The 15,171-nt window shown below is 38.9% G+C and overlaps 1 non-coding gene across 1 annotated transcript; it reads left to right on the top strand.

The window, feature by feature from the left end:
• Positions 1-14,860: 14,860 nt before the first annotated feature.
• On the top strand, positions 14,861-14,966 carry LOC147790231 (small nucleolar RNA R71). The gene has a single exon (XR_015423046.1). It is a non-coding gene; the product is annotated as a small nucleolar RNA R71 (small nucleolar RNA).
• The last annotated feature ends 205 nt before the right edge of the window (positions 14,967-15,171 follow it).

Raw genomic sequence — 15,171 nt, 5'->3', positions numbered from 1 at the left:
TGTACCACCTGAAATCTCCTAAGGTGGGGCACTTCAGGTTCATGAGTATTTCGGCGGATCTTTCCTGGAATTTCAAGGGGTTGCCAACGAAGAATTCTATAAGGGTATAAATGAGGGTGTTGACAGCATCCTCTTCGGTCCTAGTTGATGGACCTTCCTCTTTGATGATTTGAGTAGTTGGCCTAATGACATAGTGGCTTAATATCTGTTGGCGAGTTGTTTCATCGAGATATTTGTCCCACCAGTCCTTGAGTTGCCTGAAAAATCCAGTCACTAAAACTTGAGCTATTTGATGGTTGGATTTATGGCCTTGTAATTTATACGCGCCTGCGGCCATCATCATTTCATTGACAACATTCATTATCAGAAAGTCGGACAATCCATCGATATTCCATTCATAGATTGCTAAACCATCGTAATGAGCTTGAGTATGTAGAGTCTTTTTTTCGAATTGAATATCCGAAAAAGACGGTTGAGGATACCAGTTTTTCTGATTACTGGTATTATTTTGAATTCTCCTGGAGATTCTTTCAATTCGATTATAGAGAGACTCTTCTACCTCATCTAAAATCTCGTCTTCGAATTCTTGAATTTCGTCGTCATTGTTAACGACATTGATAGATGAATCCTGATATGTTATCCCAGGATTTAGGATTCTATCCAACTTTTCTTCTATTTTGGCCATCGTGACCTCTTCTTTTGAAATCCTCTTTTTAAATACGTCGAGGTTTGCCGGTCTGAGTATTGGGATTGACTCATCGACTTTCGGTACAGAGCTGCCTGCTTGTTCTTGCAGAGTACCATAATTTTTTGAGATTTTTCCCTCGATACTCTCAAGCTGGGTGGAGATCGTGGATAAAATCTTGTTTGAATAATTATTTTGATGCTGGATATTCTTGATATCCTTTAGGGTCGGATTACCCTTTTCTAGTCCTTCTGGGATAGTTTTGAAAGGACTAGCTTTGACCTTTTCTCCGTAATAATTGTCAAATTCGACTTCTTCCAACGGAGGATGTTTTGAATATACTTCGCCTCTTCTGGTAGTCTTCCAGCTTCTTTGAGTCGAAGTGCATATTTGCAAAATATTTTCTTCAAACCATTCGAAGAATGATATGTTTTCTTCTATGGTTTCCATATGAGAATACTATTGAGCTCTTAATTCACTTTGCTCAACTTCTTTGTAGATAGTTTTGGTAGATAGTTGTAGGATCTACCCTTGGAATAGTCTAATTTTGGAGTTGATCTTGGATCATGGCAATCTGATATTCTTGATTGACTGTAGTTGAGATTGTGAGATTTTCTCCCCTTCTATGTTCATTTGAACTTTCTTCTTCATTGGTAGAACATTTGAAATGGTTTGATTTTCTGAGCTTTCTCAAAAATTCATTCATAAGAAGATAGATAAGATAAGAGATAGAGTAGAATACTCTGAATTCTTCAATTGATATACAAGAGAGAGCTATCGGCCGATCGATGCTCTCCTTACATTGATGAAGTCATTTTATAGACTTCGGATTTGAACCTATATTTGAAAAACACCAACTAAGAGATAAGATCAAATCTAACAGGACAGGACCCCTGCAATATCTGCTTTCCTAAAAGTAAGAAAAGACATAAAGCAAACTAATAATTTACAAACACTGATAATTCACATGTGAGCCTTCACTGTGTGGCTGACAAGTTGTCAATCTTTGTTTTCAGAATTTTTCATATGACAAAGCACCCAAGCTTGCCAACGAACTTACTGTGCTTCCCGCATCTTACCACTTGGAACACAAGGGCTATTCACTCAGCTATCACATACTCAAAATTCTTCTGAATCTCTCTTATCATCCTCCTGGTTTACACTGTCGTTCTTAAAGATTGAGTAACTCCTCTTCCCTCACAAAAATTGAGAGGCCGACTCTGATACCATTCCTACGCTTAATGCTTGAGCCCTTACAATTTAATTTTCTCCCCAAAATGTGGCTCTTCTTCTCTTGATCTTCCTTTTCCTTTTATATTGAGCATGGGTTCCCCTTTAGGGCTGAAAAGAAATAAGTAGTACACATAGGATGTTCCATATTGGGTAGTCAATGACTCACTTGGACTGCTGATGTGGATTTATTATTTCCATGTCATCCCCCATTTGTTTCCAAATTCGCTACTCCCACATGGTTTAGCATAAATGTCTGAAATTTTACCACATAACTCAATTAAATATACAATTAAGATCGATTTAAGCCAAATCATATTTTTTTTTCACGTTGGACCACAATAAACGATTTCATGCTCACTAAGTAGAATAAATGGGGTTATAAATGAGAAAATGGTGAATAAGGGTGCAATATTAACTCCAAAAAGACTTGATAAGATTCTACTTTTAGATAGTTATCACACCCCCAAACTTAAAAGATTGCTCATCCTTGAGCAATCATTCTCTCCACTCTCCCCTTTTTTTTCTCATTAACAAAATGTTTGTAGAGTATTCATCAAAGGCATGATTTAGATCACATTCTTTATATTCCTTCCTCAAATTAGTTTTTTCCCCACATTTCACCCTACACTCATCACCAAATCTTACAAGAAAAAAATAACACATTCCTCACTTCCACCGTATTCCCCAAAACACTTCTAAAATGATTACTATGCCTTTACCTTTGCTTTTGTGACTTGGCTTCATAATTTATTTGATTAACTTTCTACATTTTTTTTTTCTCCCAAGAATCCTTTAAGTCATCCCCCTATTCTCTGGGTGCCTCCACTTGTGGTGCAAATCACCTGAGTCTTCAAGGGATGACTATATAGGCTAACACTCATTCTCCCTTAGCTCGACTTTTTTGCTAGCATCCTGTAGTTTTCAGTGTGGCCACATTTGTGATGCAACTCACCTGAACAATAAGGATAACTTTTTTTTTTTTCAAAAACACACCGCTCACCTTTACTGTTTTATTTATCCATAAAGCATTTGACAATACATCCCTAGTTCTTGCACAAGACATCATGACTACATATGAAACAAAATATGCCTGATCTATTACCCTTTCTAGAACTTCATGCTTCTAGGTTGCATGCATGAGCATGATTCAAAATTATATGCAGTCAATACAACAAAACAAACACAACATAAGGATGCATGCTTCTAAATCAGGCAGCAAGGTAAATCAGACAGCAAGGTTATAAAAGGTGTGGTAAGAGAATTCCCTTGATTTTAGGCATCATTAGAGGAAGTGTTCTCTTCCTCCTCTACCGCATGCGATGATTCTTTGCGGCTCCACTCCTTAAAAATTTCGTCTGGAAAACTTGGGAATGCTGAATTTTTGGACTTGGTTCTTAAGGCGTTATGTATTTCCTCGTCCCTCTTTTTGACATAAGACCAATATGCCTTACAACTCCCTTTACTGTTTTCACACCAGCTAAGTAAAGCCTCTTGCTGTTTCAGCAGTTGATCCATATCGTTTGTTGCTTTGCTGTCCCTCCTTTTACCACTGTTAGTGCCATGCCTACTGGTTTCTATGTAGTTCATCAAATTCCTTGGCTCAAGTCTTTCTTCTTCCTCATCAAAAGGGACTGCAGCCTCCAGGCACAGCATGGTTATCAGCTGTGGAAAAAACAGTCTCCCCACTTTCTTACTTGCACATTTGACAATCTCATCCGCTACAATCTTGCCCACATCGATGCTCAAATTCATTATGATTGCATACACAAGTAAAACTCTGTCAGCTAACAATGTAGTATCATGTGTAGTGGGTAGTAAGTTGGTTTTTACGAAGGCAGCCCAAACTTTTGCTTCGGGGTTGAGGTCTGCTACTATTATCATCCTTGCTCCTCCTCTCGAGAGTTGCCACCGTGTTCCTTCTATGGCTACCATCTTCAAGGCCATCTCAAGTTGATCATCCGATGGAGCTAGCACCATATCATTGAAGGTGGCATACTCAAAAGATTGTAGGTGAAACAGTTGGTTGATGGCTTTAGGGCTCCAATCAACTATTTTTCCTCTTACTAATGTTGTGTACCCTTCCACTTGATCAATATGTGCGTAAAACTCCTTCACTATCGACACTATAGCTTGTTCCCTTTTGTGACAGAACATCTCCCACCCTAGATCGTTGATGGCGTTAAGAAAGGACTCTGGGAATGTAGGGTAAAATGCTGGGAACCTTCTTTCCACCAACACTACTCTTGACTTGAAGAGTTCATACCTGTTGTACGCCTTCTCATTTGCGAATATTCCTTTTTGTGTTGGGAGGTTCTTCATTTTGTTCTTGCCCTTTTCTTTTCGTTTCGAACCGGTGCCCGTTAGGAAGAGATCTTGATTTATTTCTTGCACTTCATCTTGCTGCACTTCTTCCTTCCCTCGCACCATTTTTTCCCTCTTGTTCTCAATGCCATGATTGTCGGTTGCAAGCTAATTTTTTTTTTTATCCTTGGTTGCTTGTAAGTGTGAAGGTGAATTGTTATCTCTTGTGGAAGTAGTTTGTATATAACACAAAGGATGACTTGTTGGGGAAGTAATCTTTTTTTTTTTTTTTAACATGGCAGGAATACAGCATATTGCTGCCAAAATTTTAAATTTTAAATTATTTATTTATTATTTATTATTTATTTATTTTTTTCACAAAGGAAAAGAGGCTATTGTATGCCGCTACAGTAGTCTGATGTCAAGAACAGACAACAGTTTGTATTCTTTTCTGTTCTTTTATTTTTTATTTTTTTTATAACAGTAGTCTGCTGTCATTTCGATAGCAGGCTGCTGTACTTTGGGTAGAAAAGCAGTTTGCTGACAAGTTGACAGCAAGCTGCTGCAATTTTTTTTTTTTTTTTTTTTAACAAACATTCTGCCAAAAAAAAAATTTTAATGCTGCTGCAAATTTTTTTTTTTTCCAAAGTTTTTCTTTTTCTTTTTTGATATCAATTGATGTCATCTTTTTATTTTGGTGTTTTGACTTGAGGTTTTGTGAGAAAGCGCACACAAATTAGATCAAATTCATTCAAATGAAGAAGAACGCGGTACTTCATGGCAGCATACACCGAAAAAGAATAACTTTGACACTAATCACAACTTAGTATGTACCAAATGTAATTAACCTCCTTACTACTTTGAAATTAACCTTGTTAACCACATCAGAATCCACCTAATACAAAAAAAAAAATTAGCTACTTTCTTGGGGCATGCGAGTCATTCATGATAAAAATGTAAAATAATATCTCAAAAAACTATCATTCTAAGAGAAGTGAAGATAACTATTTAAAAACAATTAAAAGTGCATAAATAAAAGGAGAAGAAAAACTAACTTGGCTTCTCGGGAGTTTGTTAGCTGTTACCGTTTCTTGTCAGCTCCCGTTTGCTCCAAAATGTTTTATTTTTCAGCTTTTTAAGCTTAAAGAGGCAATGCCTCTTTTTAATTCTCCACCCAAATATGGCTTCAGTCTCTGTCCATTCACTGTGAAAGGTCTCCTTTCGTCTCCATGTTTTATCATTATTGCCCCATAGGGAGTGACTTCTTCAACTATAAACGGACCAGACCATCTTGATTTTAATTTTCACGGGAATAACTTCAGCCTTGAGTTAAATAGCAACACTCTTTGTCCTTTATAGAATTCTTTGGGCCTAATTTTGTTGTCATGCCACATTTTTGTTTTTTCTTTGTACATCTTAGCATTTTCGTAGGCTAGGTACCTGAATTCTTCAAATTCATTTAGTTGCATTCGCCTCAAGTCTCCATCTGTTGAATAGTCAAAATTTAACTTCTTTAATGCCCAAAATGCTTTATGTTCCAATTCCAGGGGTAGATGACATGCCTTCCCAAAAACTAGCTTGTAAGGAGACATTCCTAAAGGGGTTTTGAAGGCGGTCTTGTATGCCCATATCGCATCATCAAGTTTCACCTTTCAATCTTTCCTGTTGGGTTGTACCACCTTTTCCAAAATACTTTTAATTTCTATGTTGGAGACCTCTGCTTGCCCATTGGTTTGTGGGTGATAAGGTGTCGCTACTCTATGTTTTACATTGTATCTCTTTAAAAGACTATTCATCAATCTGTTCACAAAGTGTGTTCCCTCATCGCTGATTAATGCTCTTGGTACACCAAACCTAGTGAATATGTTTCTTTTTAAAAACTTGAGTACCATTTTCCCATCGTTGGATGGACAAGCTATTGCTTCCACCCACTTGGACACATAGCCGACAGCCACTAGAATATATAAGTTCCCATAAGATGGCGGAAATGGTCCCATAAAGTCAATGCCCCATACATCAAAAAGTTCCACTTCTAGAATTGAATTTAGGGGTAGCTCATTTTTTTTACTGATATTTCCCGTCCTTTGACATTGATCACAACCCTTGCAAAATTCTTTTGCATCTTTGAAAATTGTTGGCAAATAGAAACTCGATTGAAATACCTTGGCTGCTGTCCTTTGCCCTCCAAAATGATCTCCATATGGAGATGCATGACATTGTTCAAGAATTGTTGGTATTTCTATGTCTGGAATGCATCTTTTCATTATGTCGTCTCCACATTATTTAAAAAGAAAAGGTTCATCCCAAATGTAACTTTTGGATTCATGGAAAACCTCTTCCTTTGTTGATAATTTTTCTTTTAGGGTATGATGGCACAAGCCAAAAAATTTTCTATGTCTGCATACCATGGAGTTGCTGTCATTCTGCTACTACTGTAGCTGCTGCTATTGCTGTTTATCCCAAGCAGCTGTTCATCCGGAAATGCATCATCAATTTCCTTGCTATTGACCTTTTCTTCCATGTTCTCCATTCTAGATAAGTGATCCGCTACATGGTTATTAGCTCCTTTCGTGTCCACGATTTCTATCCCGAACTCTTGTAACAGTAGAATCCATCTAATTAATCTTGGCTTGGCATTCGATTTCATCATTAGGTGCTTGATTGCTGCGTGGTCAGTGTACACTTTCACCTTCGCTCCAAATAAATAAGCTATGAACTTTTCAACAGCGAATACTATGGCCAACAATTCTTTTTCAGTGGTTGTATAATTCACTTGAGCCTAATTCAACGTTTTGCTGGCATAATAGATAGGATGAAGTACCTTCCCCTTTTTCTGTCCTAACATTGCCCCCACAGCATGGCCACTAGCATCACACATCAACTCAAATGGTGAATTCCAATCGAGTGTTGACATTATAAGAGCTGTGGTCAGCGCTGTCTTTAATGCTTGGAAGGCAGTCATGCATTGTTTGTCAAAAACGAATTTTCTATTTGACTCCAACAAACTATACAATGGTTTTGCAATCTTGGAGAAATCTTTAATAAACCTCCTATAAAACCCTGCATGGCCCAAAACGCTTCTTATACCTTTAACTGACGTAGATGGATTCAATCTTTCAATAGCTTCTACCTTGGCTCTATCAACTTCTATTCCTCTTCTTGAGATCTTGTGGCCTAACACTATTCCCTCATTGACCATAAAATGACATTTTTCTCAATTCAGTACAAGATTCTTCTATTCACATCTTTGTAGAACCTTCCCTAAATTTCACAAACAAGTCTAAAAAGATTCTCCATAAACCGAAAAAGCATCCATGAATATCTCCATAAATGTTTCTACCATATCTGTACAAATGGCCATTATGCAACGTTGAAATGTCGCTGGAGCATTACATAGTCCAAATGGCATTCGTCTAAAGGCAAAAATTCCATATGGGCATGTGAATGTAGTTTTCTCTTGATCTTCTAGACTGATTGTAATTTGATTGTATCCCGAATAACCATCCAAGAAGCAATAATGTGACTTTCCAGCAAGCCTATCAAGCATTTGATCAATGAATGGTAAGGGAAAAGGATCCTTATGTGTCGCTTTGTTTAGCCTTATATAATCCATGCAAATTCTCCATCCATTCACTATTCTAGTGGGGATCAACTCATTATTCTCATTTGCCATTACTATTATCCCTTCTTTCTTCGGAACACATTGAATAGGACTGACCTAGCTGCTGTTTGCATTTGAGAATCACTTTTCTAACAACCTCCTTCATCATGGGATTTAATCCTCTTTGTTGCTCAATGGACTTAACTTTTCCTTCCTCCAATTATATTTTGTGCATGCATAGTGAAGGGCTAATTTCTTTTATATCCACCAATGTCCAACCTATCGCCCCCTTGTGCTTCTTCAATGTTTCTAGGAGCATATCCTCTTGAGTCGAGGATAGTGTCGCTGAGATGATGATGGGTAGTGTCTTCTTGTCACCTAAATAAGCATACTTAAGGTTAGGTGGTAGTGGTTTCAAGTCCAGTTGCGGCGCTTCCTCAATAGATGGTCTCATCGGTGAACTCTTTCTTCCCTCACATTCTAGTGACTCAAAAGTTCTGCTGAATTCACCTAAAACTGTTAACTGTTCTATTCTGTCATTCCAGCTGCTGTCTTCTTCCTGCCCGCTTTCCCCATCATCCCATTCCTCGGTCGCTGGTTGTTCTGTCAATTCATACACTGCTGAGCATTCTTTTGTCACGGCTGGATATTTCATGCTGTCATTGATGTTAAATTCAACTTTTTGGTCACCCATTCTTAACGTGATGGTTCCTTTGTAGACATCGACTAATGTTCTTCCGGTCTTTAAAAATTGCCTCCTCAAAATAATTGGAACATCATGATCGGCTTCATAATCTAAAATGATAAAATCTGCAGGAAATATGAATTTATCAACTTGAATTAAGATTGTTAGGATCGCACTAACAACGCACACGCTCGATCCAGATGAACACAAAGAAAAAAGGATAGAGAAAATTGCAAGGAGAACTCTGGCTAAAAGAATTTTTTTATTGATGACTTCAGGTATGTACAACAAGAGAGAGTACAGAGAATAGAAAGTACATTTCAAAACTTTACTGGACGAGATATATATATGGTTCTGTCTACTAAATATAGCTTTACCAGATTTAACCATCTACTATATATAGCTATGTACCATATATAGCTTTACTGGATATAGCTTTACCATATATGGCTTTACCAAATATAGCTTTACCAGATATAGCCGTTGACCAAGCTATAAATACAGGGAGCAGACTCCATAACTCAACAATTCTCCCACTTGGAGACTGATCCTACACCATACCAATTAGGGCTTTGCATAGCTTTAATTTTCCAACATCAACACATTTTGTCAACATGTCTGCTGGATTCTTTGCACCCTCTATCTTCTCCAAACACATATCGCCTTTTTCCACTAACCTGCGAGTGAAATGGTACCGTCTTCTAATGTGTTTTGTCCTTGAATGATAGACTGGGTTTTTCACCAACTGTATGGCACTCTGACTATCTGTATAAAGGATCTTCTTGCACTGCTTCCGGCCTAATTCTTCTAGATAGTCTGTCATCCATATCATCTCCTTTCCAGCTTCAGCTATGGCCACGTACTCAGCTTCAGTAGATGAAAGAGCAACGCATTTTTGAAGCTTGGACATCCAACGCACTGCTGTTCCATCTATAGTGTAGATATACCCAGATGTGCTCTTGCTGGAGTCTACATCTCCACTCAGATCAGCATCCACAAAACCTTGCAGAACTACTTTGCCATTGCCATAACAAAGTGTAGTATTGGATGTACCTCTCAGATATCTCAGAAGCCACTTCACAGCTTCCCAATGTTCCTTCCCTGGATTTGCCATGTACTTGCTAACAACTCCCACTGCATGTGTTATGTCAGGTCTAGTGCAGACCATAGCATACATCAAACTCCCAACTGCAGAAGCGTACGGAACTGATGCCATGTGCTCAGGTTCCTCAACTGTCTTGGGAGATTTCCTCTTTGACAATTTAATATGATTTGCCAAGGGGGTAGTCTTGGGTTTAGCGTTATTCATCTTGAATTTGGACAAAACCTTCTCAATGTACTGCTCTTGGGATAGATTTAATGTGCCAGCAGATCTATCTCGAGAAATCCTCATCCCAAGGATCTGCTTCGCTGCACCTAAATCTTTCATCTCAAATACTGAAGACAAGCTTGCCTTCAGGTGGTTTATCTCCCTCATACTTGATCCAGCAATTAGTATATCATCCACAAACAGAAGTAGAAACACATAAGAATCAGTGTATTTCTTGAGGTAGCAACACTGATCCTTCTCACTTCTGTGGAAACCACTCTTGCTCATGAAGGAGTCAAACTTCTTGTACCATTTTCTCGGTGCTTGTTTCAGTCCATACAAGCTCTTATTGAGCTTACACACCATGTGCTCCTTGCCTGGAGCTGCAAATCCTTCGGGTTGTTGCATATAGATCTCCTCATCTAGATCTCGATGTAAAAATGCCATTTTTACATCCATTTGCTCAAGGTGCAAATTCTCCGATGCAACAATACTCAGTAGAATTCGGATAGTAGTTAATTTCACAACTGGAGAAAAGATCTCAGCATAATCAATGCCTTTTCTTTGTGAATATCCTTTAACTACTAACCGAGCCTTAAACCTCCTTCTGCCATCTGGTTCAACCTTGATTTTTAACACCCATTTGTTCAAAAGAGCTCTCTTTCCTGTAGGCAACTCAGTCAGCACCCACGTATTATTCCTTTCAAGTGAGCTCATCTCATCATCCATGGCTTGCTCCCACTTGGTTGAATCTTCCACTTGTAGGGCCTCATAAAAAAACTCTGGTTCTCCTTCGTCAGTCAGCAACAGATAATGTAATGAGGTTGAATATCTATCTGGTGCTCTGGTAGTTCTGGATGATCTTCTCAACACCTGCTCAGGTGCAACTTGCTCCACGTCTGGTTCTTCAGTAATAGGATTAGGAGTTTCTTGAGCTTCTGTTGTACCATCACTGTGTGAATTTTCTTGCCACTCAAGTTCAACTCCCACTTGCTTCGTAGTCTCAGAGTTTATCTTCTCTCTGTTCTTGTACCTGACATTTTCATCAAAGATCACATCATAGTGTCTTAGGATCTTCATATTTTTCTCATCCCAAAACCTGTACCCGAACATGTCAGAGCCATAGCCTATGAAGTAGCATTTCACAGCCTTAGCATCAAGCTTATCTCTCTTCTCTGGATCAACATGAACATACGCAGTACAGCCAAAGGTTCTCAAGTGAGAGTACTTGAGTTCTTTTCCTGTCTATACTTCTTCGGGCAATTTGAACTTCAAGGGTACTGACGGCCCTCTATTAATCAAATATGTTGCTGTGTTCACAGCATCAGCCTAGAATGTCTTTGGCAATCCAGAATGAATCCTCATGCTTCTTGCTCACTCATTCAAGGTTCTGTTCATCCTTTCTTCAATACCATTTTGTCTTGCCTTACCGGGAATTGTTCTTATTAATCTAATTTCCACAGCTGCACAAAATGTTATAAACTCTGATTTGTTGTACTCTCCTCCATTGTCAGACCTCAGGCATTTGATCTTCAAGTCGGTCTGATTTTCAACTTCAGCTTTCCACTTCTTGAAGAAGGTAAACACATCTGACTTGTGTTTCAGAAAGTAAACCCATACCTTCCTGCTGAAGTCATCGATGAAGGTGACGTAGTACCTTGATCCACCAAGTGATGAAACTGGAGATGGTCCCCAGACGTCTGTATGGACCATTTCCAACCGCACTTTCTTCGGTTCTCTGGCAGCCTTTGTGAAACTAACTCGTTTCTGTTTGCCCATAACGCAGCTCTCACAAAGACCCATATCAACAGATTTTAAGTCTTCTAAAGCTCCTTTCGCAGTCAGCATCTTCATTCCTTTGACGCTCATATGTCCAAGTCTATTGTGCCATAGACTTGAATTGGAAGCACTCTTAGCAGCAGCAGTCATGTTTATACACTCTGCAGTAGTGTATAAGGTTCCGGATTTTGTGCCACGCGCAACAACCATGGCGCCCTTCACAATCTTCCAGGAACTCTTTCCAAACTCTGCTGCATAGCCTGTGCTATCCAACTGACCAATAGAGATCAAGTTCTTCTTGAGACCAGGAATGTATCTGACATCTTGTAATGTCCATTGATTTCCTGCTGGAGTTTGTATGGAGACATCTTCCTTTCCTTCAATCTACAAGGTTTTGTTGTCGGCAAGATACACCTTCCCGAAATTTCCTAATTTGAAATTTCGAAACAATTCCTTACTTGTAGATGAATGGAACGATGCACCTGAATCCAAAATCCAGGATTCAGCTGGGCTATCCACACTAAGGATTAAAACGTCCTCAGCATCTTCTGTTGTGTATATAGAATCATCATCATCTTCAGATTTATGATTCTGCTTCTTCTTTAGCTTTGTACAATCTTTCCGAAAGTGTCCTTTTCCCCCACAGCTCCAACACGTTACTTTGGGTTTGTTTGCAGATTTTCTCCGGTTCTTTGATTTTGAACGCCCATGTTTGTTTGAGCTCTTTGATTTGCTTCTTCCCCTTCGATCAACACTGAGAGCATTGCCTGATGAATCTCCAGTTTCCCGTTTGCGAATACTTTCGCTGAGAACTACATCTCGAATTTCATCAAACTTCAGTTTATCATATCCTCGGGAACTGCTGATTGCGGCAACAATAGTATCTCATGACTCGGGTAAGGATGACATCAAAATCAACGCTTTAATTTCATCTTTGAAATTAATTTCCACCGAACCCAGTTGACAAGATCATATTGAATTCATTTATATGATCCGCAACACGTCCACCTTCAGACATCTGTAGATTGAACAATCTACGCATCAAATACACATTGTTCATAGCCGACGGTTTTTCATACATATTTGACAGCGCCTTCATCAGATTTGACGTTGTCTTCTCCTTGATGATGTTAAACGCCACGTTTCTGGATAGCGTCAACCGGATCATCCCTAAGGCTTGTCGATCCTTGAGCTTCCACTGTTCCATGGTCATGGTACCCGGCTTCACCCTCAACAGAGGTTCGTGAAGATCTTTCTGGTACAGATAATCTTCAATCTGCATCATACAGAAACCGAAATCGGATCCATCGAGCTTCTCAATTCCAATCTTTGAACTTTCCATCTTCACAGATCGTGGTGAATTTTGCCTTGCTCTGATACCAGTTGTTAGGATCGCACAACAACGCACACACTCGATCCAGATGAACACAAAGAAAAAAGGATAGAGAAAATTGCAAGGAGAACTCTGGCTAAAAGAATTTTTTATTGATGACTTCAGGTATGTACAACAAGAGAGAGTACAGAGAATAGAAAGTACATTTCAAAGCTTTACTGGACGGGATATATATATGGTTCAGTCTACTAAATATAGTTTTACCAGATTTAACCATCTACTATATATAGCTATGTACCATATATAGCTTTACCGGATATAGCTTTACCATATATGACTTTACCAAATATAGCTTTACCGGATATAGCCATTGACCAAGCTATAAATACAGGGAGCAGACTCCATAACTCAACAAAGATGTCCTCAATCTTTCCTTCGGGATAAGTGAAAGATCGATCTGCTAGTTGAAGAGTGACTGTAGTTGGTCTAGCTTCACCAATACCAAACTTTTTGTAAATAGACAGCGGCATTAGATTAATGCTTGATCACAAATCACATAATGCTCGACCTAGCTTCTTCCCTCCTATTGATATTGGAATTGTGAATGAACCAGGGTCTTTCTCCTTTAGCGAGATCTTGTTTTTCAATATTGCACTACACTCTTCATTCAATGGTACCACCTTGAATTCTCCAAACTTTCTTCTATTGGTGAACACATCCTTCAAGAATTTCACATAATTTGGCATTTGCTTCAAAACTTCAACTAATGGTACATTTATGTGAATTTCCTTAAATATGTCCATGAACTTCTCAAAGTGAGCTTCTTCCTTCCTTCTTTTTATTCTTTGTGGAAAAGGAGGTGTTGGTGTGTATATTCTGCTTTCTTGTCCACTGCTGACTGATGTTTGTGTTTTAGGAGGCTTCACAATTTCTGCTGTGTTCTCTCTGTACAGCAGCTTCTGCATCATTTTTGTTGTGCTCTTCTTGCACAACGACTTTCTGCTTTCTCTGCTATGTACCAGCAGTTTCTTGAGAGCGACTATCACCATGTTCTTTAATTTTTTCTCCTCTGCTGGGTATTTCTTTCCCACTTCTCAACTCTATTGCTCGACATTGTTCCATTCCCTCTCTTTTTGGCATTTCAGTGTCTGCTGGTAGCTTACCAAGAGGTATTTCGTAACTCATTTGCTAATTGACCTACTTGAACTTCCAAATTTCGCAATGATGCTTGTTGACTTTGTATCACAGCATCATTTTTAGCCATATATTCCTTTATTAGGCTCTCAAGCGATGTTCCCGGTATGTGTTGAGCTTGGCTAGTTCCTTCCCCTTGGGTTGTGGCTTGTTGAGAACCATATGTCAATTGATTTAATCCAAAACCCGGAGGGTAATTTGCTTTAGGGGGCATTTGTTGGTTGTACGAGCCTTGTCCCTTCCATGAGAAATTTTGATGATTTCTCCACCCCAGATTATAAGTATTTGAGAAGGGGTTATTTTTCGGGTTGCCTTGACTAACTTGATTCCCGACATAGAAAATGGAGGCCGAATTGCTTGGACATTGATCAAAGGTGTGTTCCTCTGCACAATATACACAAGATTCAGCTGCTATCTGGTTAATTACAGCAGCTGTATGGACTGGTGCTTTGATCATGGAGTCTTGCCCCAATGCTAGATTTTGAAAAATATTAGTCACCGAAGCTAGTTGAGCATTGATAGAGGACAAAGCATCAACTTCAAGTACTCCTCGAGTCTTCCTTCCTGGGTTGCTTCTCACATCGACCCATTGACAATTGTTAGATGCTATTCTCTCTAAAATCTCATATGCTTCATTGTATGTCTTTGACAAAATAGCTCCATTGGCGGAAGCATCAACTACTTGTTTAGTAGCAATATTTAATCCATTGTAGAAAGTCTTCATTTGTATACAATGAGGTAGTCCATGGTGAGGACACTTTCTAACCATCTCCTTAAATCTCTCCCAAGCTTCACTTAGTGTCTCATCTTCAAACTGTTGAAAAGCAACAATCTCATTTCTGAACCGTGCATTTCTCGTGGGTGGGAAATACTTGATCAAAAATTTCTCTGCTAGACTATTCCACGAATCAATTGTTCCCGGTGCTAAGGTATTCAACCATGATTTAGCACCATCCCTCAATGATTATGGGAATAAGCTCAGTCTAATCACATCTTTATCCACTCCTTGAAATCGAAATGAGTCACTAACTACCAAAAATGACTTTAGGTG

The sequence above is a fragment of the Cucurbita pepo genome, chromosome 11 (genome assembly GCF_057944985.1).
Source record: "Cucurbita pepo subsp. pepo isolate OVF chromosome 11, ASM5794498v1, whole genome shotgun sequence".
Classification (NCBI taxonomy): domain Eukaryota; kingdom Viridiplantae; phylum Streptophyta; class Magnoliopsida; order Cucurbitales; family Cucurbitaceae; genus Cucurbita; species Cucurbita pepo.
The sequence above is the reverse complement of the archived record's forward strand: the minus strand, read 5'-3'. Positions and strand labels throughout refer to the sequence as shown.